General features: G+C 42.8%; 1 protein-coding gene across 11 annotated transcripts in view; it reads left to right on the top strand.

The window, feature by feature from the left end:
- Positions 1 to 20,889, top strand: part of ZBTB38 (zinc finger and BTB domain containing 38) — a 143,804-nt gene that overhangs the window by 80,816 nt on the left and 42,099 nt on the right. For 6 of the 11 annotated variants that reach the window (XM_042903783.1, XM_042903781.1, XM_042903776.1 and 3 more), the window contains 3 exons: positions 139 to 204; positions 792 to 1,154; positions 15,685 to 15,783. The gene's annotated coding sequence lies outside the window, so the exon portion shown is untranslated. Of the gene's footprint in view, positions 1 to 138; positions 205 to 791; positions 1,155 to 13,861; positions 14,138 to 14,500; positions 15,515 to 15,684; positions 15,784 to 20,889 lie in introns of those variants that run through there. The other 5 variants (XM_042903780.1, XM_042903785.1, XM_042903782.1 and 2 more) reach the window with 4 other exon arrangements.

Below are 20,889 nucleotides of genomic sequence, written 5' to 3'. Positions count from 1 at the left end.
GCAGCAGCTCTGCTTAAGTGTACGAAATGCCTTCTACTGTCTGGTTGCAGAATTTGGAGTTTGCTAAACAGTGTTTAGTGATTGGGCTCATCTTGCATCACCAGTTGATGACATTTTTCTTTGTTCCCTCCTACCCAGTTGAACCAAGACTCTGAGGCTGATATGCAATGTCACTTACAACATTAATCAGATACTGCATTTAAGGTGAGCTGTCCCCTGCCTCCTCCTTCCCCAGTGCTCGTGTCTGCATGCAGTGCGTATCGCTTCTGCGAGCCTAAGATGGCAGGCAGGATTAGCCGTGCTTTTGCTGTGTGTGCATGCTGTGTATAGAATTCATTACACGTTGCCTAGTATTTCAGATGTGAGTATGTAAATGCTCGGTATGCCATATCATCTGGTAGCGAAGACTTGTTTTTGCCTCATTACAGCCTTAGATATTTCAACATCACCTTTCAGTTCCGATTCATTTGCCTCTGGATGTTTGCTTTTCATCACGTTCAAAATAGGATTTTACCTTTTTTTTTTTTTTTTAACAAAGCCAAAAAAAAAAAAACCCTAAAAACAAAAACAACAACAACAAAACTCTGCTACCAGATGGTGTCTCTCCTTTCTTCTTGCCTTTGCTGTCTTTTAAATAATGTATGTTGTATTGTTAATTAATGTGAATATCAAATTAAACACTTGAAACTTACATATTTATTATGCAGGTAGGAGGCAAGGTGGAATCTATTTTTAACTCGTATGCACTCCATGGTGTGCACACAAGTTGGTTCTCAAATTTGTATTTTCAGTGCTGGTATCAGTGGTTTGATTTTCAGCAAATGTGACAGTGGCCTTTGCAGTGGTCAGCTCCGGGCTTTGAACTCTCAGAGGAGGAAGGGGAAAAGAATTCAGCACAGCACCTCCTTGGTTGCAGCCTCAGAGAAACCTTGGAAGAGAAACTTCTTTTTTCAATCCTATTTTCCTGTTGATAAATTCAGTTCTCGTGATCACAGTACATTCAAGCTGTTCTGCGTATGATTTTTTTGTGTGTGTGACAATCGCATCTAAAACTTGTGAGCAAGAAGACGGAGAAATCAGTTGGTCTCCATCGCTTTACATAAAAATGGCTGAGTGTCTTGTCATGCTAGCACTGCATTAAGTGATACACACAGGTAGGTCGAAATTTGCATGTTTTATAGATTTTTTTAAGCCATGCAGCAAGAATATTAGAGGGATTAAAATATGACTTTTATAAGGAAAATTAAATAAGACAGCTGTAATTTTTTGGAGGGAGGGTATTAAATTGGATAGGCTTTCCTATGCAGATACTATATAAATGTACAGCTTTGCTAAACTTACAAAATGATTCTGCTATAAAAGTGAGCTGATTCCTTTTAAAAAAATTATATATATATGATAGGTGTGGCGCCATTAGACAACAAAAGAATTTTTGAAAAGTCTGTTGATTCAGCTCCATTTTAGCTTGAAACTAAAAATAAATGGTTTTCTTGAGATAATTTTAAAGAGCGCAAACAAGCTTAGTAAGAAACATTTAAAATATTTAAATTTTAAGAAGCGGTCTTTAAACGTGTTATATGAAAGATGAAAATAAAAACTTACATGCTTCCAAAATCCATTTTAGATAATATACAAGAACAAATATACTATGGGTTTATCTATTATTTGGAGAGATGAGGAGTTACAATTTTTAAAGGGGGGTGGTGGATATTAAATATAGATGGCCCTGTTAGAAGAAAGAGAGCTTCACTGAAAGAAAAAGAGTCCCTAGAATGGTTCATTGCAGACCATACAGCTATGGTTCTGTAAGTACCAAATTCTGCCACTTTTCAAAATAATTTCATGGGCTCTTTCCTTTGAGCTTAACTTCCGAAATATATTTTAGTTTCAACTTAACACTGGGCCAGAACCTGTTTCCTTGGTAACCAAATCTTATTTAAAAATGCAATAACTGATATGCAAAAGAATGTCTTAAAAAAAGAAACAAATGGTTAATGAAAACTGTACAGTTCTTTTTCCTCCCATATAGAGTCTGCACTGGTTTTAGACGTTTTTAAATGCGGTCTTCAAGCCTTAAAAATTAAGCCATATTTCTACACATATAGAGAAAGCTTGCACAGTGAGAGCTTTTTTTTCCCCCTCCTTTGTGCTCAGTACTTTCAAAAATTAAGGTTTTTCTTTGTAACGTGCTCCAGAATGCTGGTCAAGGTTTGTGTACAAAGGTGTAGTTTCATTATCACTGGTTCACCAGCGCCCCTGAAACAAAAGGCATCTCAGAAATTCTGAGAATCAGAAAATGCTTATGCCCTTGTTTTCCCCGATCCCTCCATCGGTAACCTCAGAGCTCTGGGTAGAGAGGGACCGAGAGCCAAGCCCACCCCCCCAATGATAAGTGCACATCGAGCCTTTGTGGAAACGTCTTTATAGATGTATTAATAGGAAGATACTGGCAAACCTGAAACCTCTCTGAGGTTTACTCCAATGTGAAGAACATTGAGACTCAGAACCCTCTGTGTAAATAGCTGCTTTATTCTAGCAGTTTGCCCGATATTCCAAAGCACTGTCTGTAAAACCAAACCTCTAATGGGCTAAAGGTTTGTTGCTGCTGTTGTTGTTGTGTTGTTTTGAGGCCAACTTGAATATTTTGCTTGGAGTCTTTCTCTGGCTCAATGATATTAGAACATGATTCACCTCATAGTGATTTCGTTCTTTGGGCTTGCCACGAAATATCCTTCCTGCAATACCTTTTTTTTTTTTTTTTTTTTTTTTTTTGGCTGTTCGGGAGCCATTTTCCTTCTTGCCTGTGACTTAAAATGACTAAGTACATTTTGAATATAGCATCAATCAGAAGATCATAAAACGAAGGGAAATGTAGGACACCTGATTCAGTATTGCCTATTTATTTTAGTACCAGGAGCATTAACAGTTGCAGTAGAATCAAGCTAATTGTCATTCGCTCTCGAGCAAATAATGAGCCAGGCATTTGTAATTAAAACACTATTGCTATTCAGAAAGATTACAACTACAACGTCTTCCATTTTGATAGGCCGGAACAAATTAATCATTTTGAACCTATTTGAATCTTAATCTCAAGGTTAGATGGATGCAATGGAATTGTTTTACCATGAAAATGAATGCCTGATAGATTCAACAGTGTATTTCTTCTTTATAAAATGTTGGTCCTTTTATTGTTAACTCAAGCATGGTTGCGTCATCTTGTAGATTTTCATACCTAATGATTTTTTGTGGCATTATTCATTTATGGTGCTCTTGGTCTTGCCGAAAAGAATTTTAAACACAATTCAAGGAGGTTGAAAGCCAAGTAAGACTGTTAGGAAGTATATTGTACCATTGTCATTCTAATAAATAGACCAGCGAATGGAAGAATAATTATTATTTATTACTTTGTTGTGTTTCGCCTTAATGCTTTGCCTTCATATTTCACAGAAATATTTACAAGGCACAAAGCTTTTCTAAACTTACCCATTTACAATTATTATTGGATCTCCTAGTCTAGCCAAAAACACTTCCCGATGATTGCAGAGATGGCATTTACGCCCTCTCATTGCCTAAAAGGCTATGCTTAACCCATTTACACTTTTGGCTAAGGTGTTTATACCGGGCAGGCCAGAGCAGGTGCGACAAGAAGAATGTGCAAACAACTGCCTTTGTTCTCACCAAAACAAAATGAGCAAATCTGTGGTTTTCTACCTGAATGATTTATAGTCTCCGGTTCTCTACTCTTTTTCTTTGGAGAATAGGAAATGCTTTTCCAAGCCTTAACTCAGTGAGACGACCACGGTTGCATCTCTTGCTACTAGAGTGAGCTTGATCTACCTCAACCAGTTCTGTGGATCCCCCCGTAAAAAGACTGGTAGCCAGACCCTGTTTTAGAGCTGTTTGGTAGGGGAAGGAGGATCAAGAAAAAAGATCTAGCACTTATATCTTTAATACTAAATCCTGCTTAAGCCTTTGAGTTCCTACAACCATGTCGTTCATTCTAACAGCTCCCTTCCGGGGAAATGCTGTTCTAAACAGCTTTGTTGGTAATGAAACATTCGACAAATTTATTGAGCACCTACTACAAGCCAGGCATTTTCCAAAGGCTGGAAATATAGTAATGAACAAGAGATCAGGGCCTGCGTCTTATGGACCTGCCTCCAATGGAGAGGAATGGTGGGGGTGGGGAGCTCAAAAATAAATATGTAAACAATTAAAGTAGACAAGCACAAAAGAGAAAAATAGAAATTTAAAAAGCAAGAGTGAAGGACTTCTGGGTGGCTCAGTTGGTTAAGTGTCTGACTCTTGATTTTGGCTCAGGTCACGATCTCACAGTTCATGGGATTGAGCCCCATTTTGGGCTCTGTGCTGACAGCAGGGAGCCTGCTTGGGATTCTCTCTTTCCCCTCTCTCTCTGCCCCTCCCCGGCTTACACACACACACACACACACACACACACACACACACTCTCTCTCTCTCTCTCTCTCTCTCTCTCTCTCTTCTCAAAATAAAGAAACAAACTTAAAAAAAGAGAGAGAGCAAGAATGATATCTTGGGAGGAAGAGAGCCACTTTCGAATGATTGGCCAGGAAAAGCCTTCCTGAAGAGGTTGCATGTAGGCTGAGACCTGCCTGCAGGGTGAAATGGACCCAGCCAGGTGACGTTCTAAGGGTACCATTATGAGACAGAGGAGGCTCATGCTCAGACTGCAAACTCCTTTCTTTGTGGAGCTGCTGCCTAACAGAGCCAGGTCTGACGACTTTGCAGGTTCGGCCTTACGTAGGTCAGCTTCCTCTTATGTAGGTAGATGGCTGGTCTTAGTCAAATTCCCAGGATGCAGTGCCAGCGAAGTCACTACCTGTGACCCAGTCCCAACCTGAAACCACCTAACAAGGTGCCGTGGTAGTGATGAAACGCTGGCATAGATTTAGCGCTAACCCCAGAAATCCCCAGCAGAAAGGATTCTCAGAGCTTTGTTTTTTGTAAGAACTCCGGAAAGTAAATGCATGGCAAAACATTGAGACAGTTGTTTCCTTTCACTTTTTCAAAAGCACATGGTGGAAGGATCAGTCCCATACCGCCAATAAATTGTCTTTGTGCTCTAGTGCCTAAAACACTTCAGTTCTACAGGTCACTTTGCCCAACAATGGCTTTCTAAGGACCTCACTCCTTGGCGTGGTGTTTCTCTATTCGAGCAAGTAATACTAAAGAAATTCTTTTTAAGAACCTCGACTCTTTTATGCCTTTTAGGTTGGTCTGCTGATGAAGCTCTGAGAACAAAGGGATAGCTTTGCTGTATAAGTTAGAAACCATAAGACCCTATGAAGCCTTCAGAATGTGTCAGAGGCATCTTCTAAGATTGATTTACAATATAGTGAGGTTTTTTTTTTAAGTTTTTATTTTTATTTATTTTGAGAGAGAGACAGAGAGCAAGCAGGGAGGGACAAAGAGAGAGGGAGACAGAATCCCAAGCAGGCTCTGCGCTGTTAGTGCAAGCCTGACTCGGGGCTCGAACTCATGACAATGAGATCATGATCAGACCAGGAAATCAATAGTCAGACGTTCAACCGACTGAGCGTCCCTAGTGGGTTTTGCTTATCACAAGTTAGAGGTGGCCTGGCTGACTCCTTACATTGTGTTTGGTTTTGACTGGCTCGTGAAACTTTCCACTGCCTGAAGACTGTTCTAAACCTTTGTGGTAGAGTCTTGCCCACGAGTGCGGGAGTGGGCTTCACTTCCTCGAGCATCACTTGTTGAGCATGTACTGTGTGAGAGACACCGCTCCAACCCAGGCAGAATGGAATGTGACATGAAATATCCCAGGAAACTTGCATCCAGGTTCCTACACAAGGCTAGCGCATTGTATGGACAGGCACAATTGTGTGTCCTGTCTGTTCCAGAAAGAAATGAATGACATGCTGTTCTCTTAGTGGCCTTTTATACCGTTACCTTGGAGGCCAGCCTTCAGTTTGGGGGCATTTCAGCTGATGGCAGGGGGGCTCCTTCCTGGGACTCTATATCTCATCCTCATCACCTTCCCAAGATGTCTTGGCTCCTAATAAGCCACCGTATGTCTGGCTGCCCTGCTCCAAGCTGGTCTGCCTACATTTGCCAGGTGACTTCAACAACGGCTGCCACTCTTTTGCATTCATGAGCAGATGTTAAGTTGAGAGGCCCTTGAATGCAAAAATTTGAATTTGTGATGCAGGCAAGATGCTTCTGCCTTTTTACCTTCCCTGTCTGACAGTGGGGGTCTCCCTGCTGTCTGTCCTGCAAAAAAGGCTTGACAGGTAACAGGTATATCAAAGACCAGTTGCCAAAGCTCATGTCTCTGTTAGGTGATCTCGGTGTGGCTCTGCTATGGCCTCAATGTCTCATTGACCAGAAAAGTGTTCTTTTGATCTTGTAACTCATTTTGCATCCTTTCCCTTAATGCTTTCCTTGCTTCTGCAGCTTCCTGCTCAAGGTTCAAGACTAGCACTTGGGTCTACACTCACTACACTTGGCCTGCAGAGGGAGTTTGTTTTCTGGTTCTGTTTTGTTTTAAAATTGCCAGTGTAAATATTATTTCTGTGTTCATGAAAAGCTGTGAGAGCTTTCGTGATTTTCCTTATATAAAACAATAAACCTCTTCCTTCCCCTGTGGTCATTGCTGCCAAGTGGATATTTTGAAATTCCTTTTTCCTTTTTCCTGCTAAAATGTTCTACCCTGACTGAGGCCTTGCTCTAATTAAGGCCTAACAGTCCTGCCCATCTTCCCCAGTGCAGAGCATGACGTGCGTGCGGAGCGCCTGCCCCGAGGGCCTTACAAGCCAGTGAGACGAGAAAACAAAAGCCACCAGCTGAGAATGTGGTTAAATCCCAGAAGGGCAGTGCCCTTGTAATTTTTTCCCCCTTTTCTCTTGTTTCTTGAGCTGTGGAAGGGAAGAGGGGAAGCTTTAGTAGGGAAAGAGAGGGGCTACATCACTGAAGGATTCTCTAGAGACTGCAGGCTATTGCGGAAATGATGTGGAAGAGAATGGGGTGGTCATTTAGGAGGCGAAATGGGGCGATAGAGGGGACTGCAGACTGAGAGGGCTGCAGAGGGACTGGTGGAGGCAGAGAAAATAGGAGGAGACAAAGGGAGCAGTCAGGAGGCCGCAGGTAAACAAAAGGAGATGCTGTTTTGCCTACACTGAAGCTGGGGGTGCAGGGTCCAAGGGCCAAAGAGCGGAGAGGGGGTGCAACTAGAAAAAGAAGTCTAAAATGCAGGCTGCAGGCTTGCAGTATAGGGACTGGCACCATGATGTTCTGTCTGGCTTCCATGGTGATGTTGGCCTTGCGGTTTAATTGTCCCATGTTGGTTAGTACAAAGAGCCTACAGACTGACATCCTTAAGGGTAATTTATCCCAGAATTTTTATGAAGTCTCCATCCCAAGGCTTCTATTCTCCATCTGAGAATGTCAGAGAGCCCCCCACCCCCTCACCCCCATTGCTCTGCTAGATCTGGATTGAATTTTAAATGAAATAAGCAGACTTCTCACTGCGTTGTGATCTTCTACAAAGCCCAGATGAGAGAGAGAGATCCAAAATACCTGATTTAAGCTACAGATATTAGGAACTCTCTCCCGAAGTCGTATTGCTCATAACAAGCATGCTGCTCTGTTTTTGGAGCCCCCCCCCCCCCCCCCCCCCCCCCCGCAAAGCCTGTCCTTCCTTGTTCTTCACCAGTTTATCCAGACCCTGATCTGAGTGCCAGTGGTTACTCTCACGGAGTCCTTGCTCTGTAGGAGGACCACACCAGCTGGTGTGCCACCACTAAGTGCGGTCATCATCCCTGTACTTCTTGCTTAGCTCTTACAGGAATGTGAATCACAGACTTCAGTTGCTGTGTGGACCTTAGACACACTTTTTTTTGTCACTGAGAGAACTGTGGCCCAGAGACGTTGTGACTTCTCCAGGTCACTTGGAGAGTTAAGAGGCCATGCTTGACTCCTGGTCCAGTGCAGTTTCTACAATATGCTTCTTTTAGGTCACAGGGAAGCCCAGTCCTAAAGCACAGATAGTAAATATTTTAGGTTTTGTGGATTGAGGCACAATTGGGGATACCACATAGGTATTTATATAACAACAGAGAAAGCAAATTTCTATAAGCTTTTTAAAAAAAAATTTTTTTACGTTTATTTATTTTTGAGAGACAGAGAGAAACAGAGTGTGAATGAGGGAGGGGCAGAGAGAGAATGAGACACAGAATCCGAAGCAGGCTCCAGGCTTTGAGCTGTCAGCACAGAGCCCGTTGAGGGTCTCAAACTCACAAACCGTGAGATCATGACCTGAGCCGAGGTTGGATGCTTAATCAACTGAGCCACCCAGGCGCCCCTCTTTAAGCTTTTTTTTTTTTGACAAAATTTAATAATATATAACATTAAGTATAACAGTAATAAAATATGCACTGCCCTGCATTAGATATAGAAATGAATGACGGTGGCTATGTCCCGATAAAACTTCACTTGTGGACACACTTTCAGTGTTGAATTTCATGTAATTTTCAGATCATTAAATACTAGTCTCCTTTAGATTTTTTTCCCAATCATTTAAAATTGTAAGAAACATTCTCAGTTTGCAGGCTATACAAAAACAGGTAGTGAGCCAAATTTGGTCCACAGATCATAGTCTGTGGCCCTGTTTCCTAAGTCACAATCTGCAAATTGGGGGCCCTTTGGCCAGTCCAGTCCACACGTGTGTTTTATTTGTTAACAATTTTAATTGAACCAGTTACAATATTTCCGTTTTCCAGTTGTTTTTTCTTAATTTTTTTTTTTAATGTTTATTTATTTTTGAGACAGAGAGAGACAGAGCATGAACGGGAGAGGGTCAGAGAGAGGGGGAGACACAGAATTGGAAGCAGGCTCCAGGCTCTGAGCTGTCAGCACAGAGCCCGACGCGGGGCTCGAACCCACGACTGTGAGATCGTGACCTGAGCCGAAGTCGGATGCCCAACCGACTGAGCCACCCAGGCACCCCCATTTTCCAGTTTTTTAATTGCTTCTAATCATAAATCCTTCTCACTATATTTATATAGTTCTAAGTATAAAAGTAATATATACCTACTGTGAAATAATTTGAAATGTTGACATTTTGGCATGTATTCTTTCAATCTTTTATCTATGCATGGTGATTTTTTTTAATACTTGAGATAATATTTTGTAGACAACTTTGTATCTTCTTCGCATTCACTTAATATCATGTCACTTTAAGGCCTTTCTTTACATAATCTTTTAAAACTTTATTATGAAAATCTTGAACCTTAATGGAAGGGCCAGATTAATGAAACCCCATGTTCTACATGAAACCCAGCTTCTACAATTCTCAATGGCTGGCAAACCTCGTTTTATGTAATCCTCTCCTGTATTATTTTGAAGCAAATCCCAGACATCACATCATTTTATCTCTAAGTATTTTAGTATGATTCTCTAAAAGACAAGGATACTAAGAGAAAGCCCTTTTGCTTAGCCAATAAATTCTGAAGTATGTATGGGCAAAAGAGAATAATGTCTGCAACTTACAAATGGTTCAGGAGAAAATTAGGTAGGTAGGTAGGAAGATATGAGTAGAGTGTATATAGGAGGTTTTTTGTACTGTTCTTGAAATTGTTCTGTAACTTTGAAATATTTATAAATAAAAAGTTTTTAAAATGTAAGTTACTAAAAGAATACATTTAAAAATGTGACTTATTAAGAAAAATAACCACAGTATCATTATCATTGCCAACAAATAATAATTCTTTAATAACATGAAATATCATAGCATTTCTCCTAATATGGCCTAATTTGTCCAATTATGTCATTAAAAAAAATAATTTACTTATTCAAAGCACAATTCCAAATAAGGTCCTTACAGTACAGTTGATACTCCCTTAAATTCCATTTAATTTATTGATTTCCTTCCTGCTTTCTTTCATCCTTGCTATTGCTGTAAAAAAATTGTTGAAAAAATACTATTTGACCTGTAGGGTTGTCTACAGTCTAAAATCTGAGGACTACATTCGTCGGTGCTGTTTTCCATGTTCTTCTGTTGCAGAAATTTCCTGTAAATTGATAGTTACAGCTGGAGACTTGATCAGATTCAGATTCCTTTGTTTGTTTGTTTAAGTAGTCAACATTTCATAGGTTTTCATATAAAAGTCCTGATTTTTGGCTTCATTGGGAAATTCTGCAGATCTGGCCTTCCCACGTGGCAACAATTGATCTGGGGCTGGGTAGTAACCACGTTTATTTCCCACTTAGGCGGGATATGAATTATTCTGCAGGCCCCAGTTCATATTACTTCTGCCTGGCTCCCAGGAGCCTTAGAGCCCCTGTTCTAAACACTGCCTCTTCAGGGACTTTGGTAGACTTCTCAACGCACCATCACAAGAGGCCTTTTTAGGAATGTGGTAGAGATTAGAGAAGACAATTCAGACACGGACTTTTTAAGATGCTTAAAGGGAAAAGATAAGCAGCTACATAAAGGGAGGCCAAGTGATAGAAATTTGGTGAGTGCCAGGATTCGGGAAAGAGAGAAGAAACGTAAAACAGCAGATTAACAAAGTGCTGCAAATATGGGAAAAAGAATGAGTTATAGATTCCTAACCCATGGCGGGAAATTAAGGAAGGAAATGGGTTTAAAAAGAGACAAACTTGAGTCTTTTTATACATTATGATAATATTGAAACCTTAAAAAAGGGAGAAAGAGAGAAAGAGAGAGAGAGAGAGAAGGGGGCAGTAAATGTTACATTGGTCAACAGTCCTAAATCAGAAAATGCAAGCATGTAGTTATAGCATAGCAGAAATCATGTGGTGATTAAAGGAAATGAGGTAGAAAACGAGGAAAGCCTCCTAGAAAAAGCCACTGGAAAAGGACCGGCAGCCGTGGTTTAGAGATGTTGAAGAACTGGTAGACATTTAAGAGGAGAGGATCTTGAAAGTCTTAGAATTTTTTTTTTTTTCGGATTTGCAAATGTATTGAACTGAAAAGTATAAAGATATAGAAAAACAAATCACGTTTAGTTGTTTGGGGAAGAGAACTTAGAGAAAAGAATAAAAGCTTTAGAGAAAAGAATAAAATCATAACAAGTTGGGATGTTCCTGGAAATTTCCAGATAGTTCCCCTTACTCAAAAGAATGATTAAGAGAGAGAATCTGAGACTGGTTATGAGGAAGGGTGGAAAATTTTGAAGGACAGGCTGATTATGTAAGTTTTCGGCTGTGGTGTTCAAAACTGTTGCCATGATATTTTAGTTATTAATAACAATTTGGGGAAATCTCCTTGCTTCTGGAGAAACATTTGGCTCTAATGAGAGAGAAATGCCACTGTTTGTGAATTCCCAAGTGGATGTAAGGAGCCATTCACTTGCTAAGCCTCTTAGGAAAGCCAGAGCCGATTTCACCCTTAACAAGCTGTTGACAGTGTCTGATCAAGGTACCACCTGGAACATGTTAGCAGAACAGAAAGTGGACTGTGGAGTCAGACCTGTGTTTAAATCCCTTTATGTCACTTGCCATGTGACCCTGGCAGCTTGCCCATGGAAAATTTCTAGTGTGTGAAGGTTGCTGTACATATGTAGCTATGATTCTTACTGCTTGGATGGTAGGAATGTAGAGCTCTGAAATAATTGCCGTTCCAGCACTAGCATCCACAACAGTTTACGCTTAAAAAGCGCTTACTGTGCGCCCAACAGTATTGTAGATACTTCACAGGTATTATCCCATTTAATTATTTAAAAGCCCTATTAGGTAAGTGTAATCTTAAAAGTAGCCTCATTTTATGGATGAGGAAGCTGAGGCTCAGGGAGGTTAAGTAATTTGCCTAAAAGCCACACAGTGAGTGGCTTTCTAAGTGACAAAGGTGGGCTTTACACCCGGGCAGGCAGACTCCAAAAGCCAAATTGCCTTGTTCTACCACTTCCCATCTCCCAATCTTAAGAAAGCACAGACAGTCATGGCTCATACCGGCACTTTCCAACCCGTGGTTCTTAATTCACATGCCTCAATTTTCTTGGGGGGGGGGGGGGGTTGGTCGCCAAATGATTTTCAGTTTCCAAAAGCCTCAATGGAAACACGTAAACTTGCAATCAGACCACAAGTTTCTTTAGGTTGGAATCCACCAGTAACAGTGGATTGGCTCAAGTTTTGTAGAAGCTCTGATCGGTGGTTACTTACACAAAAACATTGCAGGGTTGTTGTTTTTTCAAGTGGGAAGATGAATCATTAGTTAATAAACGCAATTTAGTGGAATAGATCTTTCTAAACATGTGGCCTACAGAGAAAGGCTAGAGGGTACTTGGCTTTGGGAAGGTCGGGAACTGCTCATGTACATGTGTGTGCATGTTGCCCAAACTACCCGCCTTCAAAACCCTGCCTTTATTTTTAAATTACACGAGTCTTTAACTTGACTTCAAGTCAATATATTTTTCCTTGATTACATAAAATGTTATGCTGGCTGTGTATTTAATATTGAAATCTCCTTTATTCTTCACCATGATCCGGTTCTTCAAATATAGGCAGGAATGGAGATGCAGAACTGCAAACACTGTATTCCAAGCTGAAACCAGGATAACTGTAATGCCCCCAATTTCAAATCCGAGAGACCACCAAAGAGCCGATACCGATGCAAACATTCCAGGGTTTATTTGCAAGCTCGAGCTTGGGCCCAAGTATACCCGACGAAGCGGAGCAGGGACTTGGACCCCTAGGTTAAGAGGCTAGCAGTTTTATAGGGGCCAGTGGCCAATGAGATTGTAACACACACAGAAAGTTGCATAGTCATGTCAGTCCACACGCAGGTGGCCAATTGAATTACAATTTACCCTGTAGTAACTGTTTGAACTAGCCTATCACTCTGGTCAGAATTGGCACGCAAGTTTGGTGGGAAAAAGGCGGGTTTAAAAATTGGCGCGCGTTTGGCGGGCAAAAGGCAGGGTTTACATTCTTTGACGGTGAGGGGTTCCGCATTCCTATATGAGCCGGTTTCCAGTAAGGGTGTGCTCAGCGGCTTGACTAGGGTGAGGGAGTGTCTTAAGCAGTAAGTAGGTCATGTGGGGGTTATACATGACATGGTGGGTGTAGCACAAAATGGAGTTAGTCTTGCTCTGCTTGTCCAGGGGTAGGGGGTTTTTGTTAAATTCCTTGGGTCCCACATAACAGGCTTTTGATCCTTTTAACTTGTAACCTTGCAGTAAATCTTCGCTAGAGAAAAATTTAAAGTAAGACCCATACTACCAAAGCGCAGGGAACGTGGATGAATTTTGTTACAAAATCAAGCCAACAAAACCTGCGCATTACTGCTCCATCCAGGCTGATAGCTCCACGAGGCAAGCTTGTGGCAGGCCTCGGTAAATACTTTCTCAGGAGCAGTCCCCGAATCTTGGAAGAAAGATCCTAGCAGACAGTCAGTGCCCTTTATTTGAGGAAGAGGACTGGCTCTTTTCCGTGAAATGCTTTTTTACGCCACGTTGGGAAAAATCTATCTAGGCCTCTCCTGACAGCCATGGGAAAGCACAGGTGACACCCTCTTTCTGAGAATTTGATTACAATAAAACTGCGCTCGACTTTCTCCGAATCCTGCCTGTCTGCAACGTGCAGGGTTTGGATGCCCTCTGGGACCTCGATCTGGAACCCAGGGTCCTTCTGCGGCCCCAGGCCTTGTTCTGATAGGCTCAGTGGCCCTTGGCCCCCTTAACGGGGTTGTCCTTGGGCCGGGTTCCTAGCTGTGTTCTCCCTCGGGAAGGAGGTGGAGGCCGCTGCCTCCCTGGTGGAGTCTGGGGCCGTCGTAGTTCCCCACCCCCAGCCCCCACCCCGCCGTCGCACCAGGTAGGGTCTGGGCCTCGCGGGGCCGTCGTGCGTCCGCCGCTCCCCTGTCCCGCCGCCACCCTCCCGAGGCCTCGTCCTCCGCGCGGCGGTTCTCCGGGCGCCCCGGCCCGCGGGCTGAGGGTCGGGCCGACCTCTTCCAGCCAGGTCGCGTCCGCTACCCCGCGCCGGGGGCGGGCCGGGCCGGCAGAGCCGAGCCGCCGGCGTCCATTTTCTGGGCGGTGCTGTGTGGCGCAGCGGCCGGACTCGCGGGTCCGGAAGAGCCATGGACCCCCAGGGAAACGCGCTCGCGCCGGAGCAGTCGAGCCCTGTAAGTGCCACTCGCAGGGTCTGTGTGCGTGGCTGGGTGGGCGAGGTGCGGCCTGCGGACGCGGGGCCCCGGGCGCGGCCGGCCTGACCCCTCCTCTGCCCAGGAGGGAGCCCCGAAACCTGGCTGGCAGAGGGTGACGCAGAGCCGTGAGCTCTGCAAACGCTGGAAAACCGAGCAGCTGCAGAGACCGAGCGTCCGCAGGTGCCCGGACCCGGGGGCCTGCGCCCCAGCGAGGGAAGGGGGTCAACTGCAGAGCGGGGCAGGTGGCGCCGCATCTAGTGGCCCAACTGCGCGGCTGTGCTAGAGAGCGGGGGGTGGGGGTGGGGGGGAGAAATGCGCACCCAAGGGCCGGGGACGTTATGGGCTCAGGTCCAGCAGGCTCAGGAACTGCGCTGACAGTCGCAGCTCCCCTCCTCCGGCCTACGACTGGGACCCCAGTCCTGACCGAACGGGAAGCTGATGATTTTCTTGGTTCAGCACCAAGCCCCTGAAATTGAATGGGACGTGCAAAGGCAGGACCCTGCCCCCAGGGGTTTGCAATCTCAGCCTCTTACTTCTGCAAGTAGTTAGGTCTGTTCTGTTGGTACAACACAACCGCCCGCTGTAAGCTGCTTCTTTGCAGAGTATATAATAAATCACCCGAGATTTCAGTCTGTCCGCGATTCCACTTTATAAGTCCTTCTCTTCTGTAGGTAAGTGACTAATTGCATTCTGGACTTTGGCCCTAATTGAATATTCCTTTTAAGGATCCATTATAAATGATATATGTTATGGTGTCTTATACATATTTTAAAGGTTAAAGACTTTTCTCCTAATTACGAAGCTCAACTCCTCCAGTCAGGTTGGCATGGTTAAAAAGAAACATAGGAGGATTTAGTCCGTTGTTTCAGAGAAACTTCTGGTGAAGTACTATATGTAAGTGTAGTGTTTTTCCAACAAGAGTAGGGACCCATTAGAAGATTGTGGAATCAGTTTAGTGCGTTACCGCAGGAATTTTTTTAAAGATATAAAACACATAATCCAATATGGAAAAGAATTGGACGGAAAATAATCAGAGTGCAATGCGTATAGTAAGTGTTGTTTTGAGACTTTGGGGTTTGTTTATATAATATAATTTTTTTAAAAGGTGAGTCACTGTCAAAAGTTTTTAAAACCCTTATTTACAGGTTAATAACCCAGGCTTTGGAATCAAATGAACCTCGGTTTAAGTCTCAGGTCTAACATAAACTACCTGTGTGACCTTGAATAGATTCTGTGACCTCTCGGAGCTTCTTTTTGTGTAGCCGTAAAATGGGGGATGTCTCCTACATCAAGGGGTATTATGAAGACTTTATGAAGTCATGTATGGCAGTCATTTTGCTCGGTGCTTAACTTATAGTAGGTGCTCAATACACATGCTAATGATAATTACTGTTGTTGAAACATCAAATCCTGGCACCCAGTCATGGGACGTTGTACTTTTTCTTTTCTTTTTTCTTTTCTTTTCTTTTTTCTTTTCTTTTCTTTTCTTTTCTTTTCTTTCTTTCTTTCCTTTTTTTCTTTTTTAGGTCTTGATGTGGAGGAGATGGAGGACTCAGAACCAAGAATTTCCAAGTGATTTCTTCCAAAGCACAAGAAACTGTTAGTGCTGGTGTGTTCTGACTGAGGTAACTGAATTTGCATCTCTCCTTAGTGTGTATGAAATAAGAAACGGTTTTTCTGAGGGACTGAAGGACTCCCAAGGGGCATATGATTTGTGCCAGCGATCCAGTAGATTTGGGGATTGCAAAATGACGACACTTCAGTGAACTGTTATTAAGGAGACATGACGCGTGAGGCCCCTGTGATGCAGGGGGAACTAAGTGAAACGAGGCTTCAGGACGACTGGTGTCTTGTTCCAGTTCTGCCAGTGACTGTTGTGGGAGTTTCTATAAATCTCTTCATAGATCTCTAGCTTCTCCAGACCGGAAGGGCCCGCAGACATCATTGCGGCCCAGAGAGTTTAAATGACTTCAGGGTGACCCAGTGGGCTGGAGCAGAGGCAGGACTGCACCTTGGATCTCAGCTGCTCGGTCATGCGGCCAGCTCTAGGCTGCAGAGTGAGCACCACGCTAGGCACTGAGAGCACAGATGTGAAGCGCCCACCTCCAGGACACTTGCAGCGTGTGTTGGCAAGAACTGACAACCCAGCAGAGTGCTCTCTCTCTCTTTTTCTTACTTACTCCTCACAATACCCCTACAAGGTAAAAAAGAACAGGTGTGAAGGATTAAAGTGTGAAAATGCAGACAGGTCACGGAGGGCTTCATATCTCATGCTACATTTGTGGTGTACATTTCTGAATGCAGAACACTTTGCTAGGACCACAGAGTTCAAGGCAAAGTGCTTGCCCATGAGGAGCTTGCAACCTAAACTCCAAAGAGGTAGTCAGACGGTCAGTACCTGATGTTCACCCCTGCTTCTCCAGCAGTCGTAGTGGGATCTGTGATAGGAAGAAACCTGAGTAGCTGACATATCACAGTTCTTGCCTCTCAATGCAGTTTTTCATTTTTTTCAAATTTAACATAAACTTCCATCCAACTATTAAAACTTATACTTTCGGGGCATCTGGATGGCTCAGCCAGTTGAGCATCTGACTCGTGATCTCAGCTCAGGTCTTGATCTCACCGTCATGAGTTCAAGCCCTGCACTGGGCTCTGCTCAATGCATGAAGCCTACTTAAAGAATAAAAATAAATAAACGTATACTTTCAACTTATAAATGATAGTAAGGTCTTCTCCAGATTAATTCATTGATTTGTTCATTCAACAAATGTTTCTTGAGCTCCCACAAGGCACGTGGGTATTCAAGACCAAACATACTACTATATTTTTAAAATCATGATATTAATCACGTTCAATCTTTTAGCAAGGAATTATTTGTCCAACTATTGGAGATTTGTTATTGTTAACATGCTGGAATATCAGCTCCAAGAATGTTCGAGATTGACTCCTAAAGGATATATAGGTCTTTTTAAAAATCTTGAAATCTTAAGAAAGGAATTTCTTCTCTTTAAAATTTTGATTCTGCCGTTACTGTCACCTGCTTGTAGAAGTCTTTTATCTGTGCACTTAACCAGTAGACATAGAGGAAAGCAGTTTGGCAAGGGGGCTTTCTTTGACTTGAAATTCTCCCCTCTTTAGCTTTTTTTTTAAATTTTTTTTTTTAATATTTATTTATTTTTGAGACAGAGAGAGACAGAGCATGAACAGGGGAGGGGCAGAGAGAGAGGGAGACACAGAATCTGAAACAGGCTCCAGGCTCTGAGCTGTCAGCACAGAGCCCGACGCGGGGCTAGAACTCACGGACCGTGAGATCATGACCTGAGCCGAAGTCGGACGCTTAACCGACCGAGCCACCCAGGCACCCCTCCCCTCTTTAGCTTTGAAGGCTACCCAGGACTATGAGTGTTCAAAAGTAAAGCAATGTAAGAGCTACTTTAATTTACAGAGTAGAGTTAGAGATAGCTCCAGTAATCGCATCAAGCAACAGAAATCAGTTGTAAGTCTTGACTACTCCTTGTAATAAACTTAACTCCAAATAGAACAAATGAGATGTTGAATGTGAATGTGCTTTGTAAACTTTCAGGAGTTCTATAAATGTTACGCAGCAAATATTTATTGAGTGCTCACATGAGTACGTCACCGTGCTAGAGAAAACAGATTCAACAGATCTGATCCCTTCCCTCTCAGGCCCTGTGATGTAGGTGAGGAAGTAAAAGATGCAGAAATAACTGTGTGGTAAATGCCAAAAGATATAGTTTGGTAATTTGAAAAGGAAGAGGTCTCTTTTTCTCCTAGGAGTCAAGGGACTCTTTCTTGAGAACAGGCATTTAAGCAAGTCCTTGAAGGAAGCGGAGTTTCCATCAAAGAGACGGGGAGAAGAGATCATGGAGCATGTTCAGGGAAAGGTAGTGAATCAAGCTGAGTTAGAACTGGCCTATAGAGGCATCCATCCGGTGGGAAATAAAACTGAGAACATTCAGTGCCAAACAGTATGGTCTTGAATGTCAGACTGGGAAATACGAATGTATTAGCCAGTAGGAGTTACTGAATATATTTGAACAGCTATGCATCAGGGGCATGCTCTTGTGGGTAGCTCATGGGGAGATCAATCAGGAGGAAAGGCAGGGCAGAAACCGGAGCCTTGAAGACCAGTGAGAAAGCTTCCACAGTCCACCAAGGAAAGGTGAGAGCAGGAGAGGGGAAGACCTAAAATGGGCGATAGCAGTGAAATGGGAAAGGGACAGATGCAAAGGAGAGAATTGATATAATCTGGCAGTAGAGAACGAATAGCTAAAGCCGCCCCTGAGATTTCCTAGGCAGTGCTGCGCACGAGGGAAACTTCAGAGGTGGGAAGGGGCTGCATTTGAGAGGGGCTGAGTTTGAGGCGGTCACATCCCCCTGACAGATAGGGCCTTTGTGCTTCAGAGGAGGGCCTGGGCTAGCTTGGGAGTCATTAAGATACAAGAAAAGGTGGGAGGAGAGATTTTCTAGAGAGAGAATATAGGGAGGCAAAGGTTGAGAAAAGAAAGAAGGATGAAGGGAGGACCTAGAGGATGAGTCTGGCAAGAGAGCAGGACTCCAGCAGCCAGCAGAAGGGGGTTCCCGGTGGAGGGAGAACGGAAGTACCAGATGCTGGGGGGTGGGGGCTGGCCTCAGGATGGCCACTGGATTGACAAGGGCTAGATCATGTTTGTGATCTCCTTTGTGAGATGATATGACTTGCAGAATGAATATTAAATGGTTTCATTTCTAAGAGTTGGTAGCTTGCACAAATCAAGAATCACTATTAAATTTGACCCCAGCAAGGCCCAAAACACACTTCTGATTACTAAAATTCCAGCTGTTAAATTTGGTTTTGATAGTAGTCATACACTTTATTCTGTTGTGAGCAGGCAGACCAAAGAATAACCGTCGACAGAATAAATTCTTCAAAAACTCCCATTTCTGTTGATACAAGAGGTTTTCTAAAAGTAATTTAATTCTTTTGCCTTTTACTAAAAGGGTATTGTATGATGTATGTGTATGAGAGACAAAGAGCGAGAAAGAGTATGTATGTGGTGTATGTGTGTGTGTTTTCATGGGCATATGAGCTTAATACAATGGAATGAGAAGACTGGGGTCAGATAAATCTAGTTTCACAACCTCACCGGGCCATTTTCCAGGCTTGTGACTTCAGAAAAGTTATGTCTCGAAGCCTAACTTTTTCCATCTATAACTCAAATAAGATTATTTGAAGATTGAGTAATATATAATTTGGTCAGGATCGTACCATAGCAGGCAGTTAATAAGTGTTGATTCCTTTCCTCTTACAGCCTTGTATAGGTATGTAAATGTCTGTGTAATATGCATCTATACATAAAGCCTTATCCTTATGACTCATTTTAATGTGTTGATTTTATCACAGAAAGAGCATTCCTCCCACTATAGCTAATCTATCCTGTGATAATTCAAGTGACTAGCAGCTTAATGGATACGATTCCACCTGGGGAATTAAAATGTGGGTTCCCAGGCCCCTGACTCAGAGATTCTGATTATTTAGATTTGGGGGAGGGTCTAGGAATCTTCATTTTATTTTTATTTATTTTTTTAACGTTTATCATTTATTTTTGAGAGAGAGCAAGAGAGAGAAAGACAGAAGAACGTGAGCAGGGGAGGGGCAGAGAGAGAGGGAGACACAGAATCCGAAGCAGGCTCCAGGCTCTGAGCTGTCAGCCCAGAACCCGATGCAGGGCTCAAACTCACTAACCGTGAGATCATGACATGAGCTGAAGTTGGACGCTTAACCGAATGAGCCACCCAGGCGCCCCACAGAGATCTTCATTTTAAATAGGCAGTGCAAGATGAGGATTAACAAATGCCAGTTTCTAGGAAGCAGATGAAGGGAGAGACCTGAGACTTGATATACCGGTTTCAAATCCATTTTCTATCAGAGATATGTCTATTTTCCAGTGTTTTATATTTGTATCATTAATGTTTATGGATTGTATTTGTAATAAGATAAAAACAAATGAGTGCCAGATAGTCAAGGGATGCTAGCATTTGCACCCCACTGTCTCTGTCTGCAGCACAGCACATCCACAGCAGTACGGGGTGACATGCCTCCGAGTCAGCTTCTCTTCCTATGGAGTCAGTGGTAACACCCTGTCCCCGTGCCCAGAGTTTGCAAAAGCAATGTAACTTTAAGTGTGGTGGCAAATAAATAACATATTTAGTGGTGGCAGTAAGATGTATCTTAATGTATTTTTCTAGGGTTGATAAACATCTCTGCCATTTGATTACATTTCTCTGTCTGCATCTTGGAATCATATAATTTTTAGGCTAGTTCACATTGCTTGTCTATCCCAACGTCACTTAATCTATGAAAAAATAACTGATCCTATATTTCCTCCTAGTCCTAGTTGTTTTCTTTGCTTATTCACAAGAAAGGATCGAGACATATGTATATTGATGTTTAAGCTATGTATAGAGAATATAAAACATACTCGATTTGTTCATATTGAGTTGTTCTTTGTGCTCCTTGCACATAATTTAAAAATCAGATAACTGGAATATGTTTATTAAAATTATCCTTTTATAATGCTGTTGGCATTCTGTTGATGGTTTGCTTCTTTTGGAGGATGCCAGTGGCCTGGAGCCTTCCTAGAGTTTCTCTGTCTGTTCTCATCGTGCCCAAGGGTAGAAGACAGAGCAGTTTTCATGAAGTGAATTCTATACCTTATGTGCAGTATTTT

This window comes from Panthera leo, chromosome C2, assembly GCF_018350215.1.
Source record: "Panthera leo isolate Ple1 chromosome C2, P.leo_Ple1_pat1.1, whole genome shotgun sequence".
NCBI lineage: Eukaryota > Metazoa > Chordata > Mammalia > Carnivora > Felidae > Panthera > Panthera leo.
This window is presented reverse-complemented; position numbering and strand designations above follow the sequence as displayed.